Here is an 18,808-nt window from a genome sequence, read left to right as displayed (position 1 = left end):
TTTTTTAGCTGCTGTAACAGGAAGATGATTTCTTTCCATTCACATACAGAGGAGGTTCGGACCCATCTGTCTCACTATATTTCATCGAGCACACAGTTTTTCTTCAAGATGTTGATTATGATGTTCTGTATCTGGAAGAAGGGAACCCTGACAATTGCAAGGACAATCCTTTTTTTTCTACATTCTTATCTATGCATTTATATATGGGTGCACGTAGTGTCCTGGGTAATAGAAGATACTAATTATTACTAAAACCACATAGATTATACCTGATATACACTGCCGCAACATATGGTTATATACAAACAACCTGACAGGAAATAAAGTGACCTTAGCTAAAACATCCTGTCTCCATGCAACAGATTTTGTATGTGACCCCATATAGAGTAGACTGATTTTTCGTGATTTACAGGGATTTATTGACAAATGGATTACCTTATATACTCGAGTATAAGCCTAGTTTTTCAGCACAAAAAATGTGCTGAAAAACCCAAACTCGGCTTATACTCGAGTCAAAAAAAATAAATATATCTAAACTCACCTTTCCGGCGACCCCTGTATATCTTCTGTGCGATCTGTCCGGCAGCGGCGGCAGGCTATATACAATGGGGCAGGGTCTGGCAGGCTGTATACAATGGGGCAGGGTCTGGCAGGCTGTATACAATGGGACAGGGTCTGGCAGGCTGTATACACTGGGGCAGGGTCTGGCTGGCTATATACACTGGGGCAGGGTCTGGCTGGCTATATACACTGGGGCAGGGTCTGGCTGGCTATATACACTGGGGCAGGGGCTGGCTGGCTATATACACTGGAGCAGGGGCTGGCTGGCTATATACACTGGAGCAGGGGCTGGCTGGCTATATACTGGGGAGGCTGTGACCAATGCATTTCCCACTCTCGGCTTATACTCGAGTCAATAGGTTTTCCCAGCATTTTGTGGTAAAATTAGGGGCCTCGGCTTATACTCGGGTCGGCTTATACTCGAGTATATACAGTAAATATAAATGCAATTACAACATATAAGAATCCAAACCCCTTCCTTTAGCAGTAAGAGAATACTGAAAGTAGACATTTGTCATCATTGAGCAGTCATCTTATCAGTTAGGTTTTTGTGTATTTTTCATTACTTGTCATAAACTGTATGTCAGATAAGTCTGGTAGGACTTCATGCCATCTGGCATGCCGAGTGTTCCCTTGCGCTGGCATTCAAGGTCATGGGTAGCAGACCGTGGAATAGTGTGGCCACAGGCATGGCACTCATGTAGCACGTCTCTTGTTAGAAAATACATTTTATATGTACACCAAGCTTCAGCTATAAATGCTTCTTGAAACCCCTGACAAAAATACAGAGTAAACTAAGTGAATGTTTAAAGGGACCGTCTCGGGGTCGTTTGGGGAACTAAATCATAGGTGGTTTAGTTCCCAAATCAACCCTTGCCCCTCATTCCACTAGGCGCCTGCGCAGTCCGTCAAGTGAAAGGCAACGTGAGGAGGCGCCAGTGCTACATCTGGAGATGTGAGTGCAATATACCTCATCACCCTCACAACTAGGCGAGTACAAAAGTTTATTATTTTAATTTTTTCAAAACCACAGTCGTCATACAGGTCAATCTGGGACCCTAAACCATAGGTCCATAAGCACCTAAAGTTGGTTTAGGGTCCCAAATCGACTGTGCATAAACATAAAAGCTTCAAATCAAAATCAGTGTAAGTGATCCCTAGTAATCAGCCAATACCGGCAGTAACAGAAAACATATCTGAAAGTCCATTTTTTGTGTAGTGACAATTCACAGCTAAGGTTATCTGGACATGTAGGAGAATGTGTGTATGGGATTTTCATTAATCCCATACATTACAGTGCTACTGTTTATGCTGCAGATTAGTGAGCAAATAGACTTAAAGAGGTTGTCCACTTTCAGCAAATAATTGCTTTTTTTTATTATTTAATGAAAAGCTATACAATTTTCCAATATACTTTCTGAAACAATTCCTAACCGTTTTCTAGATCTCTGCTTGCTGTAATTCAAGAGGAAGCTTCATTGTTTACTTCCAGTTGATAGAAACTGGTCCATGACCATGTGATGTCACCTAGGTGCATGTTATATCACCGAGAATAATCAGAGATGTGCACCTGTGTGACATCACATAACCAAGGAGCAGTGTTCGGTCATACGAAGTAAATGAGTCTTCCAATAAAATGACAGCAAGCGGAGATGTAGAAAACCGTTGTATATTGGAAAATTGTAGAACTTTTATTTACACAAGTAATATCAATTATTTGCTGAAAGTGGAAACCCCCCTTGAAGGTCTAATGTATTGTAACAAACATTTTTTTTTAAATATTGATGTAAAATAGTGGATACGTTGATTACTGTATATACTTGTGTATAAGCTGAGTTTTTCAGCACAAAAAACCTCCGGTGCCCCTTCTGTCTTCCCTCTGCTGTAACATCCAACAGAGGCACGGCCTCACTCTCCGTTGGCCGGCGCCCACTATGATGCGGCGGTGTCGCCACTGATGACGTCATAGTGTGCACCGGCTGACAGAGAGCGCATTGATGCGTCTCTCCCGGCTGTTACAGCAGAGGGAAGAAAGAATAGGAGCCGCAGGGACAGGAGCATCAGGGAGCCATGCAGAGCATGGGGCCTGCCCGAGGGCGAGTATGTAAGTTTTTTTAGGTGTTTGGCAAACTGGGGGCTGGCTGGCTATATACTACTGGGGGCTGGCTATATACTGGGAGGCTTTGACCAATGCATTTCCCACCCTCGGCTTATACTCGAGTCAATAGGTTTTCAATAGTTTTTGGTGGTAAAATTAGGGACCACAGCTTATACTCGGGTCAGCTTATACTCGAGTATATATGGTATATGTTTTTTAAAATCAGATTCAACTTATGAGAACCAGAGAACTGAATAAGAAGTGACAAACCTTCACACAAGACCAATTTAGAGCAGTGTTAAAGCCAATGTAAATGAATCCACCTCTAACAAACTGCTGCTGTCTAGTGCACACCTAACCAAAGAAAACACAAAGTCAGTCATGCACTCCATCCTCTAAGCTCTTTCCATTTGCTGTGTGTGCAGACAGGATGTACACACACATCTTGGCAAATCTATTTCTCAAGGCGAAAGAACCTAGATAAAGTAACATTGTGACTGAAATTCTGTAACTTTCAAAATTGTGCTGAAAAAATCCTCTTAGCTGAATTTACAGCTAAACCGCAGGCATTCCATATGGATTTTTGTTTATAAAAGACTTTTGTTTTTCAACGAAAGTCGGACTTTTAATATAATTAATCCAAGCATATGGAACAAACAAATAGCCAAAGTATTTCTGGTATTATTCTACTTCTCACCTGTCCGCAGTAAATAACATCTGGTCTAGGGCTGTGTTTACAGAGTATTTGTAGCAAGATAACAACACAAGCAATTACAGTAAATGGGGTTTAGCACTCAATGGCGGTTATTTTTATGTGGCGTTCACTGGCTTATGATAATGTTGTAGCCCTTTCAGCGCTGTCCGATATATCATGAGACGGCAAGTTGATGTATTGAGTTTCCGGGTTGCGCAGCGTTTTATTTCTACGGCAGGTAGATTGCAAACTTTCACTATTGAAAGTTAAATTCAATGTGACTTGTATTAATTTTGATGCAGTGAGAGAAGTCTGCATTTTCAACCTGCGTGGAATCTGTACGTTACACAAAAATGAAGTTTACCACGAGGAAAAGGATGATAAACCAAGCACACTTAGATGCAGGCATGTGTCGCCTCTGGCAGGATCTGCTCTTTTTTTTAGCTCCTTATTCCCTTGTTTTACAAAAAACATAATTTGTAAAGCCTTTGTTTTGAAAAAACAAGGGCATAAGAAGGGCACACCCCAGCATGTAAGCATGCTTGGTTTACAATCCTTCATCCTGGTGGTAGATTTCCTTTAATAAAGATTACGGTGCTAAATTTAAGCCCCAGATCCATTATGTAATTTTGTACTGTGAGTGAACCTTTAGTAGCCTTACAATACAATATTTGCCAGTCATAAGTAGAAAACAACAACAAACATGTCTAGGTGGTTATATCCGGGCTCCCAGGATTTGTCCAGCCCTGTCATACAGAGAAATCTTAAGCAGGACGGCACAGGGGACATTGTCTCAATTATGCTATAATTATATAAAAAGATTAACTGCTTAGAGCAAAGGAGCTAAAAACCTTATAAGCCTGAAGGAATTTGTGTAACTTAAGCCTTTGGTAAACAAGACAGGGTAAATGTATCTTTATACACAATAGAGGACAATAGAGTTATAGGTACTGGGGGTGAATTTGGCATGTGTAGGCTAAGCAGCAGGAACATAGACCTGGATGTCTATTCAAAGGGTACTGCGTCCGAGAACTTTCATGCCTTCCTTTTTAATATGCAACACAAGGTTATCCCCGAGGTGCCCACTTGATGAGGATACTCCTTTGAAAGGGATTTTCTTTGCAGGAGCTGTTGGATGCCCTGGGACATTAACTTAACTCTTGAAGAGAGATTTGGAACACTAAACTGACCACTGTTCCCTGTGGACCTATGGTTTAGTTTCTCAAATATCCCATATCATCTTGGGGATATTAAACAAAAACAACACTTTTCTAGAGAGAAGTGCAATAACGCGCATCAGATTCACCTCTGGTGCTCCGAGTGCCTATGTGTAGTACACCACGACTTCATTGCGCATGCGCCGGACCCACAGCACATGTGAAGCTGGTGTGTATTATGCCGGGTTCACTGACTGACTGTGCAAACATGAAAACCTGTGGTCTAAGGTGAATATACGGTAAGTGCATTTTTCTGTTGTGGTTTATTGTCCCAAAGTGCCCGGACAGGTTCTCTAAATGTTATTTTTTTTAAAGGTTATTTTCTTGGAAACATAGTTTTGGGGCCATTTGGGAAGAATCACACAGAATGGGGAAGGATGGTTACAAACAAAGAACTATAAAAATGCTGCAGTAATACGAATTTATAAAGTTTGGCTTTCTGACAATATATAGAGAATAACCATAATGCAGTCAGTTTGCATGGACTGTATGAAGCACATCATGGATATAGAAATATGGAAATAGTATATTAAGTTTAAAACCCAAATCTCCTTAGACAATTTACAAAGTATAAATAAATACAGCAGTAAGGCTGTATACCTCCTCCACAATAATAAAATACTGTATATACTCGAGTATAAGCCGAGAACCCTAATGTTACCACAGAAAACTGTGAAAACCTATTGACTCGAGTATAAGCCGAGGGTGTAGTGAGCCAGCCTGGCCCGTGATGCATACAGCCAGCCCCCCGTGCGGCATACAGCCAGCCCCCCGCAGTTTGCCAAACAGAAAAAAAAATAAAATTAATACTCACCCTCCGGTGTCCCTGATGTTCGTCGCGGCTCCCGATCCTCGTCGCAGCTCCTTCTCTCTTTCTCTACGACATCATAGTGTAAGACGGACGGCAGATCGCAAGAGTGTGACTCTGCCGGCTAGAGAAGAGAGAAAATAGAAGAGAGAAGAAGCCGCCGGGAGCCGCGACGGGGATCGGAAGCCACAACGAACTCGGCTTGTACACAAGTATATACGGGGTAAATATGCTAAAGTGTTATTTACAGCCACAAAGAAATTCCTCATCACTGACAATGTCCCCATGACTATTGAGCATTTTTCATTGCACACCTCAATCCCGAGCTCATACAAACAAACATATTATTTTTCCTGAAATTCCTGTAAGAGAAATGTAACACTGATTCAGCTATGTAAACAAGGTGTCACCTTCATCATAATACAAAATACGTCACTCAGGTTACGCAAAATTATTGGTGCATTCCCATGATTAATCGCATGCATGACTCAGGAGATCAGTACCCGCCTATATGTGAGCTCTGCAGGTTTGCTTCTACATTGTTTAGTTATTACATTACTTGATATCACCTAGGGTCAATAACTAAAAGGTTTTCAAAATTCCAGAAAATAAAATAAGAAGTAATACTTACAAAATATCTTGACAATTGAAAAAAATACAGCCACAGTGTGTGTCTGTGTGATGTATATATGCATATATATCCATCTATATATATTCCGACTTGCATACAATTTCCACTTAAGTAACCCGGTGAATGCCAATGTATTTGTCCCCGGGTTACTTAAGTCGAAATTGTATGCAAGTCGAAATAGGTATATTTTATAATTGTAGCTCCAAGCAAAAAATTTTTTACTCCCAGCGACTAAATTTCAAAATTTTATGCTGTAATGGGAACAAGGTTTATCAATAAAGCTTCATTACAGACACCTTACATCTTATTTTTGCAGCCTGGGGCTAAAGGAACATCCAGAGAACTTCACCAGAGGTCAGAGGGAGCAGAGAGGTCCGACCTTAAGTCAGGGATCGCCTGTAATATATATTAGTAAAACTTCTATGAGCACATTTTCCAATTTTGCACAGAAAAATAGTCTTTTGAAGGGTTGACTGCAAATAGGAAGCCAGATTTTATAGAGTATAATGAGAAATCCATCTTTTAGGGTGGAGTTCTTCTCAAAGGGATGGTCTTCTGGAAACTGTAAATGCCTCTGTCCATTTTGTACTAAAGCCAATAAGTTCTTGCTACTGTACATATAAGACTGAGCCTCAGGTACCAACCAAGAAAATCCATTCTTTTTTTGTGTGGCGTCCACCCAACCGCAGGATAATTCAATGTAAGCAACTCCAGTCCACATGGTGTTAATTCATCTTTTGTAGTAACAAATATTTTGATATATTCCTCACACAGGGCCTTTTTAAGCAAAAAGCACTATGTTTTGCTTTCAAATGCCTCTCCATGAAAAGATTTTTAGACAAACGGATAAATGAACATGCTTTTTTATTAATCTAGCTGCAGAGTTTTGCTTGCAGTATATGACCAAGATAATACTAGTACCGTATTACAAATGTAAATTTATAAAACACAGGTCATCTATGAACCTAGCTACATCCCTAAAAAAAAAAAAAATACAACTGCTCTGTAATAGGGCTCAGACACGAAATAGCAGTTTAACTAGTTGAATCCCTTCATCTATATTTATTTTAACAAAAGTATCGCAAATGCTCTCCGCCCCTTATGTTTACCATTATTTTCAGCAAAACATTTAATCGTGGCAAACTTGTTTCTTAAATGAGATTTTCAGTATTTTTTAAAAAAAGATATTTTTTTAAATAAGAATTGGCGATTAAAATATATGGATACATTTCCCAACAATATTTCAAAATTACACTAGGGAAGTGATGCAAATTTTTTTTTCAAATTGTCCTACAGTACATTAATTAATTCCTCATTGATCAGCTATACGAATTTCCACCATGTATGTGAATTAATAAGCAAGAATTCAAGCCAAATATGATTTCCATGGTCTCCCCAATAAGCCAGATGCTATCAGTCATATTATAATGGGGTACGCTTCAGGGTACATTCACACAGCGGTATGCTCGCTGTGCATACCGCCGTGTGCTGGAGAGGAGTAGGAGGTGACCCCACCTTCCTCCATAGAGAATAGCGCTGCACGGCCACACACACGCCGAAAGATAGAGCATGCTCTACAAAGTCATTGGATGACAAATGCAACATTGCTACAAAAATTGTATGAAAGAACCTGCTGGAAATGTATTGTGTTCTCTCTCATGAAGACAGTCCCTGTCTTTATGATCTAATAGGATACTGGTATGTTGCATGGGTAGTCTCACGCCCAAATCTGTATCATTTTGCTAGTAGAGAATCCCATTTATGAAAGGGGCACCCACTCCACTGTGGCCAATTTTAAGTAGCAAGTTCATAAAAGTTTATGATTATGTTGATCTCCCTTATGCACATAGAGATGTCAAACTACAGGGATAACACACACAATTATGTCACAGTACCAGAATAATGTACACAGTGATGTCAAGGCACGGGAATAAAAAAACAGTCATATCAAAGTATGAAGCTAATAAGCACAGTACATGGTAAGTACGGGACATATGCAGTAATGTCACAGTGGACAGTTCATAAACAGTTGTTTCACAGTCCAGGGATAATTTAGTTTGTAAAGCACATAAATTATACAGTGCAGTGATATAGTACACCATGATAACATAACACAGGAAGGTCATCTACACTATGACATCACAGCATAGAAAAAATACTTACAGTGATGTCACAAGCAGCTGTTATGTCCCATTATAGGTGTAATACTGCAATACCACAACAAAGGAATAATGGCAAAAACGTAAAGCAGGGGACACCTTATCTCCCAACATTTCGGACAGTCCTGGTTTCCCGGCAGGAGCTATGTGCCAGGACATCAACTCTGCCAGCATTCTCCAGACGACAGAGCTGATTACAGTGATAATGCAGATAACCAGAAGCTCTCTGTAGTCTCCTTGTGCCTCTGCTTCAGCTGTAGTAACTGACAGGCGCAAAGTGATGATTCCATCTGCATGTCGGCTTCAGTGCTACATACAGCAGGAGCAGAGGAGAGGAGAGAAGAACTGCTGTGCGGGAATGGGGAAAGGCGAGTATATGCGTTTATTATTTTACTTTGGGAGCACAATAAGAGAAGAAGCTGCTGGGTGGGGAACAATAAGAGGGGGAGATGCTGGGGGAGGCAAAATAAGAGGGGGCACTGCTGGAGGGGCAAAATAATAGGGGGAACTTCTTTAGGGTACAATATGAGGGGGAGCTGCTGGGGCACAATAAGAGTGCACTTTTAAATGGTGGGCTAGAGGCACAATATCAATGCAACGTGAGGGGGACTGAGGCGGAAAGTATACTGTGTTTGGGGAGTGGAGAAAGGGGTGGAGCAAAATACAGGAGATTCCACATTGCACGCTGCATCTTTTGTCTCTCTGTCTCGGCCACGAAAGTTGGGAACTGTGGTGCTTCATAATATAATTAATGATGGGGTCACAAAAAATGCTTCCATCCTCTGCAACATTACCTTGTATGGGTATTCCATGACAATTCTTTTATAATTTATCCTTATGATAAGTAAATATCAGAATGTAATGGGTACCTTTGCCATTTGATATTATTTCTCTATCCTAAAGATAGGAAAATAGGTTTCCTAAGTTGTTGGGCCCAGGCATCGTATATTCACTATGTATGACTTCCAGTATTTTCCACTGAAACCAAAGAAGAAATAAAACACAAATGAAAGAACTATTGCATTGAATTTTCAATCAATTATTTTTTAGGGAACTTTGTCATCGGCTGGTATCAATGCAGTTCCAGTATTAGAACAATAGAGGCCGAGAGTGCTCAAATATGAGCATAGTACATCCTGCATATGTGGAACTTTTATTTCCGAATCCCTACTACAATACATTTTAAAGATGACACAGTGTGAATCCACAGCGCTCCGGAAGACAAAGCCTGTGCATTCTTTCCACATCACTGACACAACAGCTTTTTTTTTAATGGACACAGGGGCAGTGAAAGCCATGGGTGAGGCTAAATCTTTAAGGTATGTAAAAGATGTCAGTGAAAGATAAAGCCATTTAAAAAAATGCTCCTTAAAGCAAAAGTGCTTCCTAATGCCCCATTGTGCACATATACTATAGCAATAAGCCAAACACAATGTATTCATTATTTACATGGCAAAACACACAAACTTTATTGTAACTGTAACTTTAACATTCTATAAACTGGACAGAATGGAGCGACCTTACTCTATATATGAAAACCTATAAAAGAACTACATAAAATATCAATTCACACATTCCACCCTAATTTATAGCACTATACAGGGGGCACAACCGTTCCTTTATAGTTTTACAAGACTGGAAGAAATTCACCAGCTCTATGGAGATTAGGGCTGGAGCATTCTGACCTGTCACATGTAAGATTTGTAGAGGGGGAGACAATGTGGAGTCTTTTCCTGACCTAATTCTTCCCCAATATAGTAAATCAGCGTTTATATTCAGCCAGGGACAGCCTATATTTTCCATTTGTACAAAATGCCTTTACTGAAGCTGATCATATGTAAGGAGTACCCCATGGCGCTGTGTCAAATATAAAATGCACTAGACGAGACAAAGGTTCTGTAGGAGCCATTGTACACAGCCAAGTTCTGTTCAACAGGCCTGGTCCATGCGAGTTGGTTCTCAATCAGTGTTGTGCTTAGGCCTCTGTAAACAAAACTTTAACCCCTTAATGTCCGCCCTATTGGGATTCTACGGCGGTCATTAACCCCTTAAGGACGGAGGGTTTTCCGGCTCATTTCTCGCTCTCCAACTTCAAAAATCCATAACTTTTTCATTTTTCCGTGTACAGACCTGTGTGAGGGCTTATTTTGTGCGTAACAAATTTTACTTTCCCGTAATGTTATTTATTTTAACATGCCGTGTACTGCGAAGCTGAAAAAAAATTCCAAATGTGGGCTCAGTTTTTACGACTTTCACTCTTCGCTCCAAATAACACGCCTACTTTATTCTTTGGTTCGGTGCGATCGCGGTGATACCAAATTTATATAGGTTTTATTGTGTTTTAATACATTTTCAAAAATTAAACGAATGTGTACAAAAAAGAAAAAAAATTTTTTGCCATCTTCTGACGCTAATAACTTTTTCATACTTTGGCGCACGGAAATGTGTGAGGGGTCATTTTTTGCGAAATGAGGCGACGTTTTCATTGCTACCATTTTGAGGTCTGTGCGACATTTTGATCATTTTTTATTTCATTTTTTATGTTATGTAAAAAGGTGTAAAAGTCGCATTTCGGACATTTGGGCGCCATTTCCCGCCTCGGAGGTCACCGCCGGCCGTAACCGTTTTTATATTTTGATAGATCGGGCATTTAGGGACGCGGCGATACCTAATATGTCTGTGATTTTTACTGTTTGTTATGTTTTATATCCGTTCTAGGGAAAGGGGGGTGATTTGAACTTTTAATATTTTATTAATTTTTTTTATTTTTTAAACTTTTTTTTTTCTTTTTTTTTTCACTATTTTTTAGACCATCTAGGGTACAATAACCCTAGATGATCAGATCGCTCCTACCATATACTGCAATACTACAGTATTGCAATATAAGGCGTTTTTGCAGGTCTTACATTACAATGAGCCACTGGCTCATTGTAACGAACCTGCATAAACCATGTAGCCTCGTGTCAAGAGAAGACCCGAGGCTACCATGGTAACCGATCGCCGCCCCCCGATGACGTTCGGGGGCGTGGCGATCGAAAAAAAGATGGCGGCGCCCGCGCGCCGCCGTCTTTTAAACGCCGCCCGCGACTTTGCGGGCGGCGTTTAGAGGGTTAATAGCCGCGATCGGTGCAAGCACCGACCGCGGTTATTAGCGGTGGGGGTTTTGTGCAAAATGCAAAAACCCCCACCTCTGTATGAAGAGGACTCAGCCCGTGAGCCCTCTTCATACTTCCCTTATACCTCTGCGCCGTAGAGCTACGGCGCAGAGCGTTAAGGGGTTAAGGATACTTCTTCTGACGCGACGCCTTTCTACGGCGGCGCATCAGAAGAAGATTTAGGGACATCGGGTCAGTACAGTGCCGGTGTCGGGCTGTGATATGACAGCCCAGACCCAGCACAAACACCTGGGATCGGAAAAACTCAGATCACGGGTGCTTAACCCCTTACACGCCGCGGTCAAGCATTACCGCAGCGTGTAAGTATGTCCACAGTGGATCGGACCCCCCTGGTGTGCTTACCGGGGGATCCGATCCCTCCTGCCTCCGCCCCGGGTCCAGCGAGTGTCCCGAGGCCATCGGCTCCTCTCCCCGCCAGGTTCCGCCTCCTGGCAGGACCCGGATGTATGTAACTGAGCATACAAGTGTATTGCAGTGTAAAGGCTTGAACAAGCGATCGGATGAACGCTTGTTCAAGCCAAGAAGTAGAAAATATAAAAAAAAAGTGAAAATATTTTATAATATGATTAAATAAATAAAATAAAAGTCCCATAATCTCCCCAGTTACACACAAAATGCAAATAAAGTATATAAAACAGAAAAAAAAACTTATATCTGGTTTTACCACTTCCGTATTAATCTGTACAATAAATCTAAATCAATATTGAACCCGCTCGGTGAACAACGTAAAAAAAAAAAAAACACGAAAAACTTCCCATATACAATTTTCCATCAAATACCATCACAAAAAATGTTCTAAAAAGTGATTTAAAAAAAGTTACATACCCCAATATAATACGACTGAAAAGAACAACTCTTTTCGCAAAAAATAAGCCCTCAACCAGATCAGAAAACAGAATAATACAAAAGTTATGGCCCTGAAAAGTTGGCACTTTTCTCTGCAATTTCTCCAATATTGGTTTTGCTCAGTAAAATTGAGCAAAGTTCAGAAAAACTATATAAATGGAGGTATCACCGCAATCGTAGTGAACCAGAGAATAAAGATATAATATTATTTTTACATTACGGGGAGCAAAAAATGCTAAAAATCCTAAATAAATATTGATGATTTTGTTTGTGCCCCCCTTGAAATAGTTAATAAAATCTCATGAATAAGATATAGCTATTATCAAACCATCAGTTTTGGCCTAAATGTATTTTCCAAAAAAAATCTAAAGTTTCTAAATCGCAGGTCCATATTGTTTTAGCCCATGTGAAACACTTAAAGGGTTTATAGAATTTAATAGAAGTTGTTTTACATACATTGAGGGGTGAACTTTTTACAATTATAATTTATGGGGTTTTACTGTTATTTAGTCACTTGGAAGCTGAGTTGTCGCTCAAAATGTTTTGGCAATTTTCATGAAAATGAGAAAAATCACACCTAAAGTTCTGCACCTCATAACATCCTAGAAAAATGAGAGGAGGCATAAAATATCATCTCAACATAAAGCAGACATTCCGTAAATGGTAATTATCAAGCTTTTTGGGTAGTTTTACTTCCTGTCTGGAAAGCAGAACATTTCAAACTTGGAAAATGAAGAATTTTTACAAACTTTTGCAAAATTTTCACTTTTTTTTCAAAACGAAACGCAAAACGTATCACTTGCCGTATATACTCGAGTATAAGCCGACCCGAGTATAAGCCGAGACCCCTAATTTTACAACCAAAAACTGGGAAAACCTATTGACTCGAGTATAAGCCGAGGGTGGGAAATGCATTGGTCACAGACCCAGCCAAGTATATAGCCAGCCAGCCCCCTATAATATACAGCTTGCCCCCAGTAGTATACAGCACTGCCCAGCCAGCCCCCAGTAGTATACAGCACTGCCCAGCCAGCCCCCAGTAGTATACAGCACTGCCCAGCCAGCCCCCAGTAGTATACAGCCTGCCCCCCAGTAGTATACAGCCTGCTCCCCAGTAGTATACAGCATGCCCCCCAGTAGTATACAGCATGCCCCCCAGTAGTATACAGCCACCCCAGCCTGCCCCCCAGTAGTATACAGCCACCCAGCCTGCCCCCAGTTGTATACAGTGTGCCCCCTGTAGTATACAGCCACCCCAGCCTGCCCCCAGTTGTATACAGTGTGCCCCCAGTTGTATACAGTGTGCCCCCTGTAGTATACAGCCACCCCAGCCTGCCCCCCAGTAGTATACAGCGTCCCCCCACTAGTATACAGTCAGCCCAGAATTAGAAAAAAAAAACGTATTTACTCACCCTCCGGTGGCCCCGATGCGCAGCGCTGCTCCCCCGATGTCATCGCGTCTCTTCTGGCTTCCCGGCTCCTCTTCTTGCTTCTGCGCCGTCTTCTGTCTTCTTTAACATCGCGTTGGGCGCCGCAACTGTTCTCTCCCGTGCGGCACCTAGTATGACGTGCCGCTGCTGACGTCATACTAGGCGCCGCACAGGAGAAGAACAATGGCGGCGCCCAGCAAGATGTTAAAGAAGACAGAAGACGGCGCGGAAGCAAGAAGAGGAGCCAGGAAGTCTGAAGACGAGCCGCGATGACATCGGTGGAGCAGCGCTGCGCATCGGGGCCACCGGAGGGTGAGTAAATAATTTTTTTTTTTTTTTTAGTCCATTTTTAATTATTTTTTTAAAGTATTGACTCATGTATAAGCCGAGGGGACGTTTTTCAGCACATTTTTTGTGCTGAAAAACTCGGCTTATACACGAGTATATACGGTAAATTTTACAACTAACATGAAGTGTTAGGCGCGTTCACACGTTCAGCTAGTGTCGTGTTAGCGCACAGGGGTCGGGAATCGGGACGATCGCATATAGGTTTCCAGAGAAACACATGCGATCGGGTTATCAATCGCATGTGTTTCCCGGGAAATGCATATGCGATAGGCCCAAGTCCCGCCCCTCTGTTGCAAAATGTCAGCTTTTCACTGACCAAACCCTGATCGCACCCTGATCAGACTCTGACGTGATCTGCAACGCAAGTGTGAAAGGGGCCTAAGATGTAACAGATGCGCTGTTAATGTTGGGAAAGTGTTTGCAGCTTTGATAGATATAGTGGAACGATATAACTTACTTTTCATTGCATTGCAAATTAATGGCATTAATAAAACTGCGAGGTGCTGGGCAGGACACAGGACACTTGGTAGTGTATGTGACAGGTGCGAACTACAGAACAATAAAAGCGACTTACTTCCTGATTCTATAGTCACCTCTTATAGTACAGGAACATTGCCCTTAAGGGATAGTAAAGCACCTGCAGTTACATGTGTGACTCTCCTTCTCCCTGGTGACGCGACACATAAGATGATAACATTGTGTGCGGAAAAAATATCCATTTTAAGTGTTAATTTATTTATGATAATGGGGGGGGGGGGTTAATAGAAAGTGGCGCAAATTAAAACTTCTGTTCATAGCAACCACATCACTAATCTGCACTGGAAATCCTGGAAGCCACATAGTTACCACTTGCTATAAGTAATTCTTATAGTTGTGACAAGTCAATCATGTCACCTGACATGCTAACAAGGTTTTGTGAAATTTTTACAAAAAATAATAATTCACATATAAGTAAACAGTCTCACTGAGCACATGTTCCCTACCTAAATTCATACATAGGGAAAGGGAGGAAAAAGTGTGAGAAAAACTGAAATTCACTTCTTATTCATGTTTCTTCCATTCAATCATCTTCTAAAAGCTAATTAAAATATACATACATGATAAGGATAAGAGACAATGTCTTAAACTCACCTCCGATACTAAAGTAGTACAGTCCTATGAAGTGTATAATATGTACAATGCAGAATAGACCACTTACAGTTCAGGGGTGTCAGAGCTCGGTGTTGTAGCTGCCTCTTGGCGGCAGGTGCACGGCTAGTGAGGGAGCAGGAAACAATCAGCGCTGACACTGCGGCGCCACACCCGGCCTGGAGTTCCCGGATCTGGAGGCTGTGGCTGAGGAAATCCCGGAGACTGGATCTCTGAGGAAACCTCCAGCGCAGCCTGACAGACTGGTTATGTCACCTCAGAGCCGGGTGCATTGTCATAGGGAAATGTATTCGTGTCACACAAAAAGGAGAGTTAACCCTTTGTGAAAAGGAAACATTTTCATCATTTTCCACTGAGCTTAGAAACAAAATAAGACATGTTTTAACCCTTTCAGGACCTGGCCCTTTTTTGTTTTTTCATTTTCATTTTTTACTCCCCATGATCAAAAATCCATAACTTTTTTATTTTTCCATGTACAGAGCTGTGTAACGGCTTATTTTCTGCGTAACAAATTGCACTTCATAGAGATGGTATTGAATATTCCATGCCGTGTACTAGGAAGCGGGAAAAAAATTCCAAATGCAGTGAAATTGGTAAAAAAACGCATTTGTGCCGCCTTCTTGTGGGCTTGGATGTTACGGATTTCACTGTGCGCCCCAAATGACATGTCTACTTTATTCTTTGGGTCGGTACGATTACGGGGATACCAAATTTGTATAGGTTTTATAATGTTTTCATACATTTAAAAAATTTAAAACCTCCTGTACAAAAAAATTTTTTGGGATTTTGCCATCTTCTGGCGCTAATAACTTTTTTATACTTTGGTGTACTGAGCTGTGAGTGGTGTCGTTTTTTGCGGATTTTGATGACGTTTACAATGTTATCAATTTTAGGACTGTACGACCTTGTGATCACTTTTTATAGAATTTTTTAATTTTTTTAAATGACAAAAAAAGTGCCATTTTCGAATTTGGGCGCAATTTTCCGTTACGGGATTAAACACAGTGAAAAACCGTTATCATATTTTGATAGATCGGGCATTTTCGGACGCGGCGATACCTTATGTGTTTATGATTTTTACTGTTTATTTATATTTATATCAGTTCTAGGGAAAGGGGGGTGATTTGAGTTTTTAGGGTTTTTTATTATAATTTTTTTTCTTTTAACTTTTTTTTATTTTTATTTTTAGTACTTTTCAGACTCCCTAGGGTACTTTAACCCTAGGGGGTCTGCACGATCCTATCATATACTGCCATACTACAGTATGGCAGTATATGGGGATTTTACTCCTCATACATTACAATGTGCTGATAGCACATTGTAATGCATGGGTTAACCAGAAGTAGCCTCGGGTCTTCGCGAGACCCGAGGTTACCATGGCGACGGATCGCCGCTCCCCGATGACGATGACAGCATTGCCGGCGGCGATCGAGGTGAAAACACCCGCGATCGGTGCTAGCACCGATCGCGGGTGTTACCGGTAAGCCTTTGCTGCAATATGCAGCAAAGACTTACCGGCTATGGAGAGGGCTCAGCGCGTGAGCCCTCTCCATGCACCCGCGGCCGACCCGTGACGTGCTATTACGTCACGGGTCGTGAAAGGGTTAACCCCTAATGAAATATGCATATACGTTTGCCAGGATGTGACATGGACAATTAACACCAAACTTGGCTTTCTGTGATCTGTGATGCCTTGTTTCATGTGGTTATAACTTTTGACACTTACCAAACTTACCAAATGATTTTGAGACTGTGTTCTAGTCACATGTTGTACTTCACGTTAGTTGTGTTTAGTTATTTTTTTTTTTAAAAATGGCGAAATGTTTGAAAAATTCGCCATTTCCAAAGTTCTAAATGGTCTCTTTTTTTTTAGACGGTTAGGCCCGTTCCCCACTTGCGAGTGTGATGCGATGAACTCGCATCACACTCGCAACGCAAGCTGCCAGGAACGCACGGCCTGAACGCTGCACCGCGGGAGTGAACTCAGCATGTCAGTTCACTCCCGCGGTGCAGCGTTCGGGCCGTGCGTTCCCGACAGCTTGCGTTGCGAGTGTGATGCGAGTTCATCGCATCACACTCGCAAGTGGGGAAGGGGCCTTAGTTTTACCACCCAAAGTAGTTATCAACCTCTGTGTATGACGTATTACTATGTCAGACATCGGCTGCGGGTGCAAACACTGGGAATACCAATCACGGGTGTTAACCCTTCCATTGCTGCCGGCGAAGACCCAAGTCTGTCTTGTTTTACACCTTGCATATTGTAATAGATGATGTGGAAAATCCCCATATACAGGTGGTTCCCTACATAAGGACACCCGACTTACAGACGACCCCTAGTTAAAGACGGACCCCTTGGCCCACTGTGACCTCTGCTGAAGCTCTCTGGATGTTACTATAGTCCCAGGCAGCAATAATCATCTGTAAGGTGTCTGCAATGAAAATTTATTGATAATCCTTGGTCCAATTACAGCAAAGAATTTTGAAACTCTGATTGTCACTGGGACAAGAAAAAATTTTTTGTCTGGATCTACAATTATAAAATATACAGATGCGACTTACATACAAATTCAACTTAAGAACAAACCTATGGACCCTATCTTGTATGTAACCCGGGGACTGCCTGTACTGCACTGTAGTATGGCAGTATATGGTAGGAAGAATCAGACAACCTAGGGTTGAAGTACCATAGGGACATCTGAAAAATAGTGAAAATAAATAAATAAAAAACATAAAAATTCAAATCACCCCCCTTTCCCTAGGACTAATAAAAATAAACAGTAAAAACCATAAATATTTTGCCACGTCCCAAAATGTCAAAATATAAATCCCACATCATGTTTTTAGACTTCTTGTAATAATAATAATAATAATAATCTTTATTTATATAGCGCCATCAAATTCCGTAGCGCTTTACAAATCATAGGGGACGTATACAACTATATTACATTACAAAGAACAAACAGTCATATGGAACAATAGGAGTGAGGGCCCTACTCACAAGAGCTTACAGACTATGAGGATGAGGTGGGGACACAAGAGGTTGTATAATGGTCCAGCCATTCTTTATAAGGGAACAATATAAAATAATTTAATAAATAATTTACTAAACAACGATGTTGCTGCTTGAACCAGCCATCAGCCGCCATCTTATTTACAGGGTCCTAGGTGAAAAAGACTGCAGAGAAGCCTGGAGCTTGGTATATATCAGCTGTTTGCCAGATAACAGATGGGAGATAGGACATAGGATGGATTAGTAAAGGGAGAGTTGACATTTCATGCAGTTAGCGAGTGTGATAGGCTTGCCTAAAGAGATGCGTTTTAAGAGCACGTTTGAAGCTTTGGAGGGTGGGTATTAGTCTCAGAGTCTGGGGAAGGGCATTCCAGAGAATTGGTGCAACTCGGGAGAAGTCCTGGATACGTGCATGGGAGGTTCGAAATAAGGTAGAGATTAATCTAATGTCACTGGCAGATCGAAGAGCACGGGAAGGGCGATAGACTGAGATGAGAGAAGAGAGATAGGGAGGTGCAGCATTATTCAGAGCTTTGTGGATGAGGGTTATTATTTTAAAGTGAATACGGAAGGAGACAGGTAGCCAGTGCAGATATTGGCACAAACTGGAGGCATCCGTGTAGCGTTTGGCCTGAAAGACGAGCCTGGCTGCTGCATTAAGAATAGATTGAAGAGGAGAGA

At 41.4% G+C, this 18,808-nt stretch overlaps 1 protein-coding gene across 5 annotated transcripts in view; it reads right to left on the bottom strand.

Moving 5' to 3' along the window:
* Positions 1–15,340, bottom strand: part of LOC140077722 (synaptotagmin-like protein 2) — a 50,330-nt gene extending 34,990 nt beyond the window's left edge. Inside the window, exons 1-2 of one of the 5 annotated variants that reach the window (XM_072125131.1) lie at positions 15,167–15,340; positions 9,038–9,146 (exon numbers count right to left, since the gene is read on the bottom strand). The gene's annotated coding sequence lies outside the window, so the exon portion shown is untranslated. Of the gene's footprint in view, positions 1–6,310; positions 6,380–9,037; positions 9,147–15,099 lie in introns of those variants that run through there. The other 4 variants (XM_072125130.1, XM_072125129.1, XM_072125135.1 and 1 more) reach the window with 4 other exon arrangements.
* Between the last annotated feature and the right edge of the window lie 3,468 nt (positions 15,341–18,808).

The sequence above is a fragment of the Engystomops pustulosus genome, chromosome 9 (assembly GCF_040894005.1).
Source record: "Engystomops pustulosus chromosome 9, aEngPut4.maternal, whole genome shotgun sequence".
Classification (NCBI taxonomy): Eukaryota; Metazoa; Chordata; class Amphibia; order Anura; family Leptodactylidae; genus Engystomops; species Engystomops pustulosus.
Note: the sequence above shows the minus strand (reverse complement) of the source record. Positions and strands in the feature narration are given on the sequence as shown.